At 53.9% G+C, this 15081-nt stretch overlaps 1 protein-coding gene across 1 annotated transcript in view; it reads left to right on the top strand.

Moving 5' to 3' along the window:
• Nucleotides 1-15081, top strand: part of Foxk1 (forkhead box K1) — a 62762-nt gene that overhangs the window by 482 nt on the left and 47199 nt on the right. The window lies entirely within an intron of this gene.

Genomic DNA, 15081 nt, shown 5'->3' with positions numbered 1-15081 from the left:
GGCCTTCCACTTCTCCCAGGTTGGAGCTGGTTGTCTATGATCTCCATCCCTTACTTTCTGAATCCCTGATCCCAACTGGCCTCAATACGTGGGGTCACTCTTGACCCTGTCTTACACCAGCAAGAAGCAGTTACCCCGATTTTACATAACTTGAAAGCCCCAGGGCCACCCCTAACCCTTATCTCACCCTGCCCAAGCCTCCAGAGATCACCTCTGACCCCTGATGGCTGGAGTGGTCTCCATCTTTACCGGTCTGGGCTCCCTGGGTGACCTCCGACCCTTCCCTTTCCTGGCCTAAACCATCATGAGACCCCACACAGCCAGAACCATCCCTCCTCACCCATCGCCCTCAACCCTGATTCCAGTTAGTCAGAACACCCGAGGTCACTTCTGATCCTTGCTGGTCTGGACAATCCCAGGCATACTCCTGCCTTGGCTCCGCAGGACAGGGCGCCAGGATTCCCTCCCTTGACCTGGACCTGGAACAGCTGATGGGCTGTCCCCCTGCCTGGGAGGCTGGAGGTGTGTGGGCCTGGGGGCTGCCTTGGGGATGGAGGGGCAGTCCATGCTTTAAGGACATGTCTGGAGGCAGGCTGAGGCTTTCTAAGTGGTAGCAGGGCAGGAAGTGTTGTGCCTCAGTTTAGCCCGTACATGGTGGGAAACACAGGTCTGTCCCTAGCTTGGCCCAGCTCCTAGCACACTGCCCCGTGGCATTTTAGCGCCAGGCCTACCTTACCCTCCTCCAAACCCCCATTATTCCAGTCCTCTGTCACCCTAGCGGTCCAGGACCTTAACATCTTCTGTAGCAGAAGAAAGCCATGCTAATTACTTCCTTCCCAGCAGTTTCTTTTTCTCTTCAGTAATTGCTTCTATCTCTCACCAGCGTCCCTTTGACAGGGTTCACGGTCAGGTGTGTCGGTCTGCATTTACAAGCACTCTGAGTGTCTAGCTTTTGCCGGGGTCATTCCCAGGTCTGGAGTACTTGCTCTGTGCGTCTGCCATCCCAGGGTCTAGACACGTTGTAGATTCCGTCCTGGGTAACTGTGAGCACCAACAGTGACTCATTCTATTGGGGTGTGAGAGGGAATTCGACCTTCCCTTCGCAAACCTGAAAGCTGTGTCCTTTCGAAGTGTAAAAGGGTGTGAATGTAGCTGGGTGTGAAGATCGCTGCTTTGTTGATGCAGCACTCTAGGTCCCGGCCCCATCACTGAAATAGAGAGAGAGAGAAGAAAAAGCCAGGTTGCCTGGAGGGACAGTTGTTCAGTCGATGGGTCATTAAAAGCATTCCTGGGTCTGGGAAATTGACAGATGACCACTCTCTCCGCCTCCCTGGGGCTCCTTTCTGAAACTCAGGTTCTGGAAACACCTCAACCTGCAGTCCTCTTCGCAGGGTCCGGGTCCCAGCCACCCCTGCCAGATTGGCGCCCGCTCGCTCCCTCCATGTGTTGTTGGGGTGGGGGTGCTCGTGCACAGGCACAGGAAGCGCCCGCTGGCTGCCCTGCCCTGTCGGCCTCCACCTCGTTCCCTGAGGAAGAGTCTCATGTTGGCAGCCAGCGAGCCTCGGTGATCCATCCGCCTGTCTCCACCCCCGTGACACTGGGGTTGCAGCCACGGGAAACCACGCCTGGCTCTTCATGTGGGTGCCGGGCTTGCTCGCTTTTTGGGTTTTGGAGACAGGGTTTCTCGGTGTAGCCCTGGCTGTACTGGACTGGCCTTATAGACCAGGCTGACCTCAAACTCGCAGAGATCTGCCTGCCTCTGCGTCCCCGAGTGCTGGGGTTACAGCGTGCGCCACTGTGTCTGGCTGTCACCGATCTCTCCGCAGCCCTGCTCAGGTCTCTCGAATAAAAGGCTTTCTGTCTCCCCACCGTGGGCAGATCCAGCCCACAGGGTTCCTGCTCATCTCCTGAACAGGGGCCAAGGCTGGTATTTTTGAAATGATGTTGGTGTGTGCGGTGCCTGGAAATCTGTCTCTCGGGAGCTGCCAAGTGTAGTGGGTGCATGTCTGAGCATGGTGCCTTTGCTGGCAGGGGAGTGATTTATCACTGAGGCCTGCAGCCCTATAGATGGGTTCGGAGTGCCCTGTGCTGTGTGTGTGTGCGCGTGTGTGTGGGCGCGCGCGTGTTCTGAGTGTATGCTCGTGTATGGAGGCCAGGGCGTTTCACCGAATCTCCATGTCTAGGCTGCAGAGGCTCAGGCACATCCCTCCCCTGCCTCCTCGGTGCTGCCGTTGTAATCGCTCACACCTAGGTTTGTTTGTCTGTTTAATGTGACTCTAAGAATTGAACTCAGGTCTTACGCTTGTGTGGCGAGCACCGGCTGAGCCATCTACCTGGGCCGGCCGTGTGTATTTGACTGTGGGTATTTGACTTGAGGTGTGTTTCATGAGCATGAGCTCAGAACCAGTGTGCGTCTGGTAAACCGGCAAGTGGACGCCACGTCTGTCCTACTTCAGCAAAGCCTGCCAGCGGACCAGCTGAGCAGTTGGGGTTGGGGGCCCGTGTCCTGTTGTTTTTGACGGAAGGGGGCCCCAAAAGAAACAGTGTCTACACCACCAACCCAAGAGCATCCAAAGTAACAAAGGCACAGCATGGAATTCCTGAGGGACCTCTCACAGCGGGAGCAGGGCTGCCTCTGACTCTGCTGCCTGCCCTCGGGTCCCTTTCCCCTACCTGGAGCGTCTTGTCTGGCCTCCATAGAAGAAGAGGCTCCTAGTCCTCCTTGGTATGCCAAGGTCGGTCAGTGCCCATGGGAGGTCTGCCTTTCTCAAGGAAGAAAGGGAGGGGGTGCAAGGGGAGGGGAGAGGGAGGTCGAGGGACTGGGGCGGAGAGGAGGGAAGGGAATTTCCCACCGGAATGCAAAGCTAATTAATTAGTAAAGAAACAGTCTCATGGACAGGGCAAGATGCTGTAAGTTTTGGGGTAGAGTGGTGCTGCAGAGTGAGTTCAGAAAGCAAGGCAGTTGTAGCCATTTGTGTGTGTGCGTGTGTGCTTGCGCACGCACGTGTTGGGGTCAGAGGGTGACTCCCAGTATCATTTTATCACTCCATCCTGTTTTTTGAGACAGGGTCTTTTGCTGCTCGGGGAAGCTGCGTGTTTGGCTAGACTGGCTGGCGGCAGGCAGGCCCTGAGACACTTCCACCTCTGCAGCGCTGGGGTTGCTGGAGCGCTCGGGTGCTGGGGGTCTGAACTCAGGTCCTCAGGCTTGCTGGCAGTTCACTGTCAAAGCTGTCTCCAGCCCTGAGACAGGGAGGCACACTTTTGTTGTTTTGGGTTTGTTTTGTTTTTATCTTGAAATGAAAATTTCATTAGTGGTTTGTAAATTCAATAATGGCAGTGTTTTCTGTGCCTGTCTCTCTTGTTTTGTTAACCCGTTTTAATACTGACATTTGAGCAGCCAAGGCCAGGTGTCGGGGTGCATCCCATAGCGGCAGATTCACCCATTGCACTACAGTTTTGTTGATGTCACCAATGCTCCAGTAGCTCCAGGCTTGGCAGTTTTGTCCCTGGTGGACGCCCACACTGATTCCCAAAGCAGCTCCAATCCTCAGCTGCCGTCTGCCCCACCCTCGGGATAGGTGACAGCGACAGCCATATGGGTGACATTTGTACACACCACACACTCCTCTGGGTGTCTCCCACACAGGAGGGGAATCAGAACTCAGCCCCGATTGTTGCTGGAAGCGTGTCTGTTCAGACCTTCAGTGCTCTCAGTTACTGGTGTCAGGAAAAAGCATCTCGGCACAGCTGGTCTTGATATGTTTGATCCTTGGGTGGAGAACCATGCAGAGCTCCCAGGCATGCAGGCAGGAGTGTGCCTCTGTGGTACTGTGGATCAAACCTAGGGCTTTGCACATGCTAAGCCACACCCCGACCCCTCACTGGGGGATTCTAGGCAGGTGCTCTACCCCTGAGCCACACCCCAGCCCCTCACTGGGGGATTCTAGGCAGGTGCTCTACTACTGAGCCACACCCCAGTCCCTCACTGGGAGACTCTAGGCAGGTGCTCTACCACTGAGCGACACCCTAGCCCTCTTTTCATTTTTTTATTTTGAGACAAGTTCTTACTAACTTATCCACCTTGCGTTGAACTTTCAATTTCCTGCCTCTGTTAGCAGAGTAGCTGGGATGATGGGCCTGCATCTCTAGGTCATATTTATGTGTCGGGTTTGATTAAGCCTCTTCCTTGGATGGGCCTCAGTGTGAGTGTGTCTGTGTTGGTGATGGTGTTTCTTTTTATCATTTCCTTTGGAATTATTGCAGAACTTGAATGATGCATTTGCTGCCACAGCAGAGCACCTGCCTAGAGTCCCCTGCTTAGGCTCAGTAAGGCATCAGCTTTGAGCCCCAGAACTGAAGAGACAAAGTAAAAATAAAAACACTAGGGCACTGAGCTTGCATGCGCTCGGCACATCTTCCTGCCCAATTAGGCGTAATCTAGAAGCAAATCACAGGAGGCCTGTTGCCTGTGAAAGATAAGGATCCTTTAAAACAGAAAGTTCACCACAGTGGCTTACCTCAGCTAAGAAACGAGTAGCAAGTCCTGTCAGCAGCACCCACTCAGAACCCCCCGCCTCACGGAGGTCTGAGTTCTCGCTCTGGATTTATTAGAATCAAAAGCTAAATGAAGCTGTCTGTCTGTCTTTATCTCTTGTGTGCATGTGTCTGCGTGCCGGGGGGGGGGGGGGGCGTATATATGTGCCCGTGCGATGGAATAGCGTGCAGTACAGAGATCAGCTCTGGGTGCCGTTCCTCGGGAGTCATATTTTCTCACAGAACCTGGGGCTCATCGATTAGGCAAGGCCGGCCAGCCGATGGGTCCCAGAGATCCTCTTGCAAGTGCTGAGCTTACCAGGCCACCCTGACTTCTACCTGAGGTTTTTGGGTTGGATTGAGGTCCTCATGCTTGCAGAGTCAGCAGTGTCCCCACTAAGCCCCCTCCCAAACCCAGAAGGATGTGCGTCTTCTGTCTCTTGGTCCGAGGCCTCCATGGCTCCCTTGCTGGGGATGCCAGCTCTTATCCCTGGGCTCCCTGTGCCCTCATCAGGGCTTTCATGGTTCTTTTGGCTCCCAGCATCAGGTAGCCGGAGGGACTGAGGGGCTGACCCCAGGGACGGATGTTACAGATCACAGGACTAGACTCCGCATCCTGATCAAACATACCAATTCTCACGGCCACTTTGCTACCCAAGGAGCTGCTTCAGACTAACGAATTCTTCTCTGTTTCCAGCTGGGCAGTTGACAGTAACCATTTCGTTGTTAGTCACTTAACAACTAGTTAGCAGCTGGGCCTCTGTTGAAATCCACTTGAAAACGCCCAACTTCATGAAGACAGATAGTTCCTCTGTCTTCTTCCCACTGCTTAGCGTCTCTAGGGCTGTCACAGCATTCCTCTTCTGGAGTTTCCCACCCTGGTCGCTTACCCCTCATCATACACGACACACACACACACACACACACACACACACACACACACACACTCCCCAGGGAGCTGCTCGGTAGGGGCAGGCTGGTCAGGAGTGGGCGTCAGTGCCCAGCTTTTGCCCGTTGCTCTAGGAGAGGTGCCAGGTCAGACGCTCCAGGGGTCAAAGCTGGAAGCTGTGGGAACTGGGGTTTTGTTTATTCAGAGTCTGCGTGGAGGCAAGCTAGCAGAACACGGAAGGAAAGAGATGGGGGATCCGTCTCTATAGCTGGGAGGGCAGCAGAAGCCGGCTTCCTGGGAGAGGGGACAGTCACACTGGTGCTGGGGCCTCTGAGTGGGGAAGATCCAAGGGAGAGCCGAGGACAGGTGTGGGGTGGGGTGTTTGTGGGTTCAGTGGAGAAGGGATGGAGTGCGGCCTGCTGGGAGGCGGGGGGGGGGGGGGGGGGGGGGTGGCGGGGGGGTTGGGGGGCGGGGGGGGGGGGGGGGCCGGGGGGGGGGGGGGGGCTGGCCTGAGGCTGTAGCTCAGTGGGGGTGCAAGGGTTCCCTCCCAGGACTGGCTGCATGAACCGGTGTGATGGCGGGGCTTGACGGCCTACACCTGTAACCCCAGCATCTAGAGGGTGGAGCTCCCAGCCAGCCTTGCTAAGTAGTTAGCTCATGCTCAGGTCAGGCTCCAGGAGACCTCATCTTCAGCAACCCAGAGCCAACAAGACAGTTTGTAGTGCTGCAGTGAGTTGGCAGGTGGCACAAGGAACGTGGGCTAAAAATGTGATTCGTTCAGTTTGTGCTGACGGCTCAGGCTGCCGCCGAAGGAACAAGATCTTTATAAATTCCCTTGGTCAGATGGGGTCTCATGGAGCTGGTGGTGGCCGCCAGTCTTCTCTGTATCGAGGATGGCTTTGAACCGATCCTCCCCCTTCCCACTGCCGGGATCACAGATTGGCAGCACCCCAGCCCACAGTTCATGTCAGTCTGTCTGTCTGTATCTCTCTGTCACACGTAGGAGTTACACAGCATATAGTTTGACCATCAGTCCATACAAAAGACCTTGTTGGCATGCAGTGCACCTTGAGTGAGCTTGTACCAAGTGTGTGGACGCTCTTTTGAGCTGCTGTAGACCACGTAGAGACATAATGGTTGTGTGTGTGTTTTATTTGATGTTTTTGGAAAAAGACCTGCCTCCGCTTTAGAAAGCAGACATGAAAGCAAGCTAGCAGGGGCTTGGAGACGAGCAATTTCTGTTTGCTGTTGTTGCATCTTGTGAATGTCAAGGGATAAACTTGCTAAATTAATGACAACTCAAATTGCAGCCATGCCTCATTTCCATAATTACCCTACATTTAAAGCATTTCATATTAAAATGAGAGGATTATAGAAAATAGTGCATTTACTTTGGTTTCCTGGAAATGGGCCGTGTTATAACTGGTTTGGAGATTTCTGTAGTCGGTTTTCAAAGCGTCATTTCTCCCAAGTTTCTAGCTTCCTGGTTAAATGTTGCTAGGTAATTGGGGGGGTGGGTGGAACACTTTAGGGAGGATGGAGCCGGGGACAGAGGGACAGGGCCCCGTAATCCCAGCACTGGAGAGGTAGAGGTGGGAGGGCGCCCCTGGCCACATCGCAAGATTGATGCTGACACAAGCTACCTGAGACCAGACCGTGGCTCGAACAGACCAAACCAACCAGCCAACCAACCAAAAGACCTTTTCTGTGACCCGCCCCCATCTCTGGCCAAACCCCAAACCTATATTCGGCCAGATGGGTGGAACATGGCAGCTGCCTCATCCCTGGGTAGTTGAAGGAGGAGGATCTTGAGTCGTAGGTCAGCCTGGGCTCTGTAGAGGAGCCTGTCTTAATGAAACCCCCAACTCAGTAAGGTGTGCTGTATTGTTTGCTTGCGCTGCCATTTTTTTTTTCTTTTGGGTATATTTAAATTTTTTCATTACTATTGTGCATGTGTGAGTGTGAGTATTGTGCAGGCGCCCGTGCGAGTGCTCACGTGTCCAGGGGTGGGCGCCGCAGCACATGTGTGGAGGTCAGAGAAGACGTTCCACTTTGCAGCCATCACTTTTCTCCTCCCACCCCGGCTCCTGGCGACAGAACTCCGGTCCAGAGGCTCGAGAGGCCAGCGTGTTAGGTAGTTAGTTACTTGGTCGTTTTTTAGCTGCCCAGCTTGTCAACCCAGTTACTTTATCCTAAGCCTGCTGAGTGGCTGATGCAGCCCGCCAGCTAGACCGCCAGCTGCCTCTGCTCTTAGTCTGCTGCGTTCTGTTCTTTTGGCTGAAGGACCTGAGAAAGATTTGGCCACACAGCACTGTAGCTGGCAACCAGAGAGCGTTCCAGTGACGTGCCAGACAGTGGTGCCGGTGCCCGCCCCCGGCGTTTTCTCTCACCAGGGTTCATGGCCACGCGGACCCTGAGCCGCCTCTGAGGGCCAGTGCTCGCTTCACCCTCGCAGCGTCTCAGTTCTTCCCCCCACCTCGTGATTCTTGACGCCATACACTGGCCTCGGGGAAGCACGGACTGAGTCATGCGACCTGGTTAGATCTTTATGTGTAACGGAGTCAATAAATGCTGTTCTGCTGCTACGTTCCTTGCACAAGCTCCACGGGGCCACTAAGTCATGTTTACAGGTGCTTTGATGCGACACAGTTTTTGTTCTTTTTGAGACAGGGTCTCCTGTTGCCGAGCCTGGCCTGGGGGCTGAGGGTGGCTCAGTGCTGGAGTACCACGCTGAAGATGCTGGATTTAGCATCTTCAGTGCATCTTCACTGGCTTCTTCATGCATAGCTGGAGCTGTGTGTAGCCTCCTCTGAATTGTGTCTTAGTTAGGGTTCCTGTTCCTACAATGGTGACGAGAAGGCAAGTTGGGGACAAAAGGGGTTTATTTGGCTTACACTTCCAGATCATAGTTCATCATTGGAGGAAGTCAGGACAGGAACTCAAGCAGGGCAGGAACTTGGAGGCAGGAGCTGATGCAGAGGCCATGGAGGGTGCTGCTCACTGGCTTGTTTCCCCTGGCTGGCTCAGCTGCTCTCTTACAGAACCAGGACCACCAGCCCAGGGATGGCACCACACACAATGGGCTGGGCTGGATCTCACGGAGGCATTTCCTCAACTGAGGCTCCTTCCTCTTTGGTGACTCTGGCTTGTGTCCGGTTGACACACAAGCCAGTCCAGGGGCCTGTGCGGGCCCGAGTGGTGGTTGTAGTGGGCACTGAAGGTGCGTCCAGGTCCTGAGCAGCAGGGAGACCAGACCCAGGCAGCACAGAGAGCGGGGACTGCTCAGAAGTGCCACCTCTGCCAAGTGACTTGCAGTGGCTGTGTGACACACAGGGAGCCTCCTGTGTTATAAGAGGCCTTGGCTGGACAGCAGTGATTGAGAGCTTGTGAAGCCAGCAGCGCTCGGGAGCTGGTGGCGAGGAGCAGGAGCGAGGCGGGAAGCCACCTGCCAGCCACCGTGGCCCACAGTCGAAGAACAGGGCACCCTGCCCAGGTGAGGGGCTCCCGCTCTGTCTCTGGGAAGCGCAGATCCCGTCTGCCTCACAGGTAGGGCCCTGCTCTGAGAGTGAGGAATGACTCAGAGAATCTGGAAGCAAGCATCCTCCCCCAGGAATATCCAGCCGCCTCTGGTTTCAGCCACATCGGCCAAGAAGTGCCGGCGCCCTGGTTTGGTCCATCGCTCGGTGCTCAGCTTCCCTTTCGCAGGCATTTCTCTCTCTAAATCACAGAGGAGGCACGTTCCCCCAGCTCACCTGCCCTTTGATGGGCCAGCCAGGGACGCCGTGGGGAACTGAGACCTACTTCAGCCCCACTGAGCTACAGTAAGGCTTTCTTGTTTGTGTTTTTGTTTGCTCTGTTTTGTTTTGTTTGTTGGTTGTTTTTCTGTTCAGCTTTTCATTTACACTCGAGCAGCTGCAGGTGCAGGCTACTCCCCAGCTACTGGGCACAGCCGCTGCCTCAGTTTTTCCACACCACAGCGGAGTGAGGATTCTTCTCTCTCAATCTCCCATCTCCCCAAAGGAGCTCTGGAATTAGAGATGCCGTCTAGCCGTGCCTGTCTTTCTGTAGGTTCTGGGGATTCGAACTCAGGTCCTCATATTTGCATGGCAGTCACTGCACCCACTGAGCCGTCTCTGTAGCCAGGAATTGCTTGGTTGCTTTTTACAGTGGTGTTAGTGCCGACTCTGGGCATCTTAGTTGTATTCGAGCCCAGCTCCTCAGCACTCGTGCCCATCTTGTAGATGGTAAGATTCTTTGACAGCTAGGAGGCCGTGTGTGTCTGCCTGTCCCTGTCAGCCCTCCGTACCAGTGTTTACTTAACAAGCTGCTGTTGCTTGCCTGCTTGCTTTTTTAGGTAGATTCTCTCCGTGTAGACCAGGCTGGCCTTGAACTCATGATCCTCCTTCGTCAGTCATCCCACTGCTAGGTTACAGTGTGTACGACTGTGCCCAGCTTTCATGGTGCCCTTCGGTGGCCGCTGAGTAGGCGTTGGGATGAGTGTCGGCTGTTGCCTAAGAGTCTCTCGAGGTCGGAGGCTTGCTGCATCTGGAGATTGCACCAGCCTCCACTCGCCCCGTGCAACCCAGCGGACTCTGCATGTCTGACAGAGGGAAGAGAGTGGCCAGCTCTCACTTCCACTCACGACTGTGGGCAGAGCCCAGACCCTGGCCTCTCCAGGGAAGGGCAGCATGCCCAGACTGAAGGAGACAGCGGCTCGCTGACGGAGCAACTGGCCAGTCTCTGTGAGATTGGGGTGGCCAGCTGCAGTCTGCAGGCCATAAGCCTACCAGCTGCCTGTGTTTGTAAATAAATTCTCAAGACAGGGACGGGAGCACCTGTCTGCAATCCCAGTACTTGGAAAGCTGAGGTAGGAGGATGTGAATTTGAGGCTAGCCTGGGCTACGGGTTGAGCCCTTGGTTAAAACACACAATTTTTTTTAGTACACATTGCGTTTGGGTTTTCTTGGACTGGCCAAGGGTGCTTAGCAGAGAGGGCCTTGTGGCCTAGGAGACAACCGTTTCGGCTCTGCTCCTGACTCCACCCCTGTCAACCGTCATTTCCTTTGGGCCAGGACGTTTTACAGAGACTGGAAAGCGCAGAAGCACCAGCATTCTTTGACACTCAGCTCCCAATTCTCTCGTCACACTTAGACCTAGATGCCCTGCACATTGGCTTGGAGATACGAAAGCATCTTTCCTCCCCTCATCGTTTTCTTTTCTGTTGTTTTATTAAGAACATACTTCCCTAACGACTACACTTGGGTTAGTGTGTGGGTGGGTGTGTGGGTGTGTGTGTGGGTGGGTGTGGGTGTAGAGGACAGCTTTCAGGAGTCGGATCTTCCATCTTGTGCTCTCAGGGATCAGTCTCCGTTTTCAGGCGTGGTGGCGGGCGCCTGGACCGCTTCTCTGAGCTGTCTCGCTGACACAGTTCTCATTGCTTTATATATGATTCATGTGTGTAGAGAAGGTAGGCGTTTGTGTGTTCTTTTGGTATGTTGTAATACTAGTTTCTTCTCAGAAATGTGCATTTGAGACATCAGAGTTTACGGAGAAAGGTATAGGATGAGTGCCTGACACTTCCTTGCGTCATCTGCCAGGGTTTCTCCGTGTGGGCTTCTGCCTGGTGTCCTCATGCATTTCCTGTGTGTGTGCACAGTCAGGCCTTCTGGATCTGATGCCTCTTTTCTCCCCCACTTGATATTGCAACAGATTTTCTGTTAGAATTTTTTATAGAACTTCAAGAAGTTGAATGTTGCTAGGAAACCGTCGTCTGCACGGCAATCTCTTAAGCTCTTTGGTCAGCAGGTATCTACTCTACACAGTAATGGGTGTCACCCTCAGACCTCCATATGGTGTGTTTTCATGTTGACCCTCCATTTCCCGCTCTCCCCATTCCGCTTCTCTGAGTGCCCCTCCTCTTCCCACATGATCTGCCTTCTGCCCTTGTGCCTTTATCTTTGTAATTGTAGTGGCCCATTGTGTCTCATTACGGTTTTCTGGATGAGCGTGGGTGAGGGGTTGGCTACAAAGCTGGGGCACCTTGCCAGTGGCCGTACCACTGAAGAAAATGGGGCCCCCAACTCAGGGAGGCGCCAGGCCTGGTGAGCCCCTCCCCCACCATGTCCCAATTTTGTCAGCTGTCCCAAACATCATCTTTTAGAGTGTTCTGACCCTGGCCGTGGACCTAGCCCAGAACTGAGTGAGTGTGTGTGTGTGTGTGTGTGTGTGTGTGTGAATGTGAATTTATTCATTCACTTATTTGTAGTGCTAAGGATTGAACCCCAGAACCTCCTGAACCCCAGCCAGGAGACATGACTCAGTGGCCTCTCTGTGCTTCCAGAATGTCAGGCATGTACCACTGGGTTTGGCTACATGTTGTATTTACTGTCACATCCATCAGTCCCTGTGACCCACAACGCATCCTCAAATGTTTCATCTTTATTGACCATGATATTAAAACAAAACAAACAAACACAACAGGCCAGATAGTTTGTAGGACTGCCCTCCATTTTAGTTTTTTCTGATTAGAGTCAGGCTGGGGCCACACACCGTCTTGGGATGTGGCTGGCGACCCTCGGGTCCACCCCTGGCTGCAGGAATGCTCTCTTCTGCGACTGGTTACTGTGTCATCTTTTGTGGCTAATAAGTAATGTTTGCACGTTGGCCCAGCACAGGATATTTTGTATCTGTCTGGTCACATTCACTCGCTGCTAGTAACAGTTTTACAGCCCCTCCGTGTGTTTCCTTGGCTTTATCTACAAACAATGATAGTTTGTCTCTTTCCTCCACTGTTTCTTTTGGTTGTTCTGGTTGAATGGCCTGGACCTTTGGTTAAACACCCTGGGATAAGGGGCTCCTTTCTTGACTGCAGCTAGAAAAGGAATGCATGGAGGAGGCATTCCATAGACAGTGCAGATTTCACGGCTTGGAATCTGCTTCCTGGGCTGGGTGAATAAGAAGGCCCAGTGGGTAAAGGCACTTACTGCGCCCACTGGCACCTGGCTGCAGGTCCCCAGAACCCACATGAGAAAGCTGGATACCATCGTGGGTGTGTAACCCTGGCACACGTGGGGACATGGGAGACAGGGACAGGACAGTCTCCAGAAGCTCATGGACCAGCATGGCTTGCGCAGTGCCGAAGAGACCCCATCTCGAACTGGGTAGAAAGGAAAAGGCCAGCACGGAAAGGTTGCCCTCGGACCTACAAATTAAACACACATGCCCGTAATTACCCCCCCACATACACAATTATCAATTAATTAATTGTTTAAAAAGGACTTCCTAAACCCAGCTTAGTGGCAAATGCAGGTAATATGATCCCAGCACTTGGAATGTGAAAGCAAGAGAATCAGGAATTCAGGAGGTTACCCTGAGCTACAGAGTGAGCTGAGGCTAGCCTGGGCTACATGAGGCCATGTCTCAAGAAAGAAAAGGAAGGAAGGAAAGAAAGCCAAACCAACAAACAGCTTGCTTCCTAGTCAGTGTAACAGTCTCATGTCCCAGCCACTCACAGAGCCAAGGCAGGAGGCTATTGCTTGAGCTCAGGAGTTCAAGGCCAGCCTGGGCTGTGAGACCCTTCAGGAAGCCCTTGGTGAGGTCCCATGGCACCCACCAAGCCTGTAGCGCCTTGTAGTTCTGCGTGTCTGATGCACAGTGAAGCTGGGCCACCGTTAAGGACCACGATTCTCTTGTCCACTCGGGCAGCCTGCTGTGCGTGGCCACAGCTGGTCCGAACTCGACAAGTCCTCATCAACAGGGTAGTAAACAAGCAGAGGAGACTGAACGAGCAAGCAATCTGGGAAGTGCTTTGAGGTTAACTCACTCGGCTTGCTTCCGTGCTCACTTCCTCCTTTCCCCTTCCCTCCTTCCTCCCTTCCTGCCAGACATGGATGGTCTGGTAGCCTAGGCTGCCCTCCTGTCTCCCTCTCCCAGGTTCTGAGATTACAGGTATTCATAACCACGCCTGGCTTCCCTTACTGCTTGCAAGGTCCAGCTAGCTGATCAGAGAGAAAGGGATCAGGCGTTGGAGGCCAACCAGAATGGCCCAGTGTGTACCAGACCAGCCAGAGCCGTGTATAGCCAGACTCTGTCTCAAAAAAAAAAAAAAAAAACAAAAAACAAAACCCACAAATGGTCCAGGTAAAGCCAGGTGTGGTAGTGGCACATGCTCTCAATCCCAGCATCCCAGAGGCGGAGCCTAGGCTCCGTGTGAGGACCTTGTCCCAATAAAATAAAACTAAAAGTAAAAACTGAAAACCTAAAAAAACTCTTGGGCTGAAGATACAGATCAGTTGGCAGAACTATATATAGCCTGTCCTGTATGTAACAGAAGCAGCCTGTCCGGCCTGTGTTAGACTCGGGGTCAGTCTCCGGCACCTCCTTGTCTGGGCAGAGAGCACTGTTGCAATCCAAGCTCTTGAGCAGTGAAAACAGGAGGATCGGGTGGGCCATCTTCAGCTAACAGTTCAAGGCCAGCCTGGCCTCTGTGAGACCCTGTCACAAAAGAAAAGGAAAGAAGGAAGGATAAAAGATTTGGCTTAAGTTGGGTAAGCTCTGGGGTGTCCTTCAGCAAATATCCCAATGTCAGACCCTCTAGTTCCCCGTCTGTGGAATGGGCACACTGCCGACTGTGAAGGGCACTGCAGGACCTGCCAGGAGTGTGTTAAGCACACTCTCGTCCCCTGCGTGCACTGTGCTCCCGCCAACCTTGTCCTGACACACCAGAAGCCGTGCTGTGGGTGTGCACGCCGAGGTCTGCTCTAGAGTAAGGGACAGTCACGTGTCACCATGGGAGACCGTGAGTCAGCTGGCTGGCAGGGTGTCTGCCCTGGGTCAGGGGGAATTCTTGGACTACCTGGAGGACGGGTCAGGCAGCCTCGTCCAAGCTCCCTGCTGGCCTGGAAGCCTGTCAAAGCCAGAGAGGCTTTCCAATTCCTGGCCTTTCTGGAGCAGCTCATGTGGAGCGCGGGGACTTGAGAGGGCGGTGAATCCTCTTGAGCTTTTCAAGGCTTCCGGGCTGGGATGGTGAGGAGATAGAAGGCTGGCGTGGCAGAGGTCAGCGGGCCATTGGGAGGGTCTGATGGGCGCTCCGAAGGGAATCGTGTGGGTCAGAGATGAGAAAGACTAGACTGAAGCACCCCTGTGTATTTGAAGGCACTTAAAACGCAGCAGAACACACGAACAGTTTAAGGACTTCTGGTTCTCCACTAGGGCTCATGCTGACGTGTGTGTGTGTGTGTGTGTGTGTCAGTGTGTGTGTCTATGTGATGTGCCCTTGGGCCTGCTGTGCCGTGGTGTGTCTATGGAGACCAGCCGATGGCCGTGAAGAGGTGTCTCCTTCCACCTTTCTGTGGGTTTCAGGCTCACGCTGCACAGCAGGTGCCCTCACGCGCTGAGCCGTCTCCATGGCCCAGGCTGCAGTCCCCATGCCCTCTTCCGAGTCAGACCCTGAGTCCTTTACCTCACGCCAGGGCTCTGCCTCCATCCTCTGATGTGGTGGCTCCCAGAGACCTCTTTGTAGGGAAAGGGCCGACTCTGACACCGTCCTGTTCTTCTCCATCCTCCCCTGCCACGTATGCATGGCACATGGGCAGCTGTGTCCACCGGGCACGTGCTCCTGGGACAGGAAACATGGGCACTATGTGCTCGCAGTGGGGCTT

The sequence above is a fragment of the Psammomys obesus genome, unplaced genomic scaffold (assembly GCF_907164565.1).
Source record: "Psammomys obesus unplaced genomic scaffold, mPsaObe1.curated_primary_1811, whole genome shotgun sequence".
Lineage (NCBI taxonomy): Eukaryota > Metazoa > Chordata > Mammalia > Rodentia > Muridae > Psammomys > Psammomys obesus.
This window is presented reverse-complemented; position numbering and strand designations above follow the sequence as displayed.